Raw genomic sequence first — 690 nt, 5'->3', positions numbered from 1 at the left:
GAAAGAGATCGCCATCTGAGCAGCAAGTTAGCTGCAGAATCACTTCCTCTTTAGCAATTTTGCCTAAAAAATAAAAGCGCAAGAAAGTCTTGTTTTTTTTGCAGCAATTCTTTATATCAAGCTATTGTGATGTTTTATTCTGAAAGGAGTGTTGCATTGCTGCGTTTCTGAGCTCACCAACAGCTGATATTATTGGTTGTTAATCAAAGGTCAGCGACAAGCTACTGTAAAAATAAACAACAGATTTTTACTTTTATTTTGAAAAAAAAACATCAGAAACACGATAACGACTTACAGCTATTTGTCTCTTCTCAGTCTCGCCCCGTTTGTGGTGAATATCTGAACTCGCATTAAGGAGAAGAAGAAGAATCAGAGTGAACTGGAGGTAATATAAAGTGTATTAAAGTGGAGACGACTGACAGGAAGGATACGTGTGAGGTACTCCAGGATGGTGACGTCCCAGATGTAGTCGTAGAACGAGTCCATGGCGTCGTGACTGTGGTGACGGAAGGAAACGTTACAGATGTTTCAGAGCAGCTGTTGGTGGTTAACCATGTGACGCGTATCGTGCCGCGACTCACCTGTTCTGTTCCTGAAGAGCTTTGAACGCCGTCATGTAGTCGACCTCTCTCAGAAACTGGCAGAGCACGGCGACCTGAGGGCGACAGGTAACGAGGGAAAACCAGTTTC

The 690-nt window shown here is 43.3% G+C and overlaps 1 long non-coding RNA gene across 1 annotated transcript; it reads right to left on the bottom strand.

The window, feature by feature from the left end:
- Positions 1–13: 13 nt before the first annotated feature.
- LOC111644383 (uncharacterized) lies at positions 14–684 on the bottom strand. Its single transcript, XR_002759786.2, has 3 exons — positions 582–684; positions 432–496; positions 14–339 (listed from the first exon to the last, which is right to left on the bottom strand). It is a non-coding gene; the product is annotated as an uncharacterized LOC111644383 (long non-coding RNA).
- Positions 685–690: the final 6 nt, after the last annotated feature.

Source organism: Seriola lalandi, unplaced genomic scaffold, assembly GCF_002814215.2.
Source record: "Seriola lalandi dorsalis isolate HSWRI2012SDOR001 ecotype SW California unplaced genomic scaffold, Sedor1 jcf7180002012592, whole genome shotgun sequence".
Lineage (NCBI taxonomy): Eukaryota > Metazoa > Chordata > Actinopteri > Carangiformes > Carangidae > Seriola > Seriola lalandi.
The sequence above is the reverse complement of the archived record's forward strand: the minus strand, read 5'-3'. Positions and strand labels throughout refer to the sequence as shown.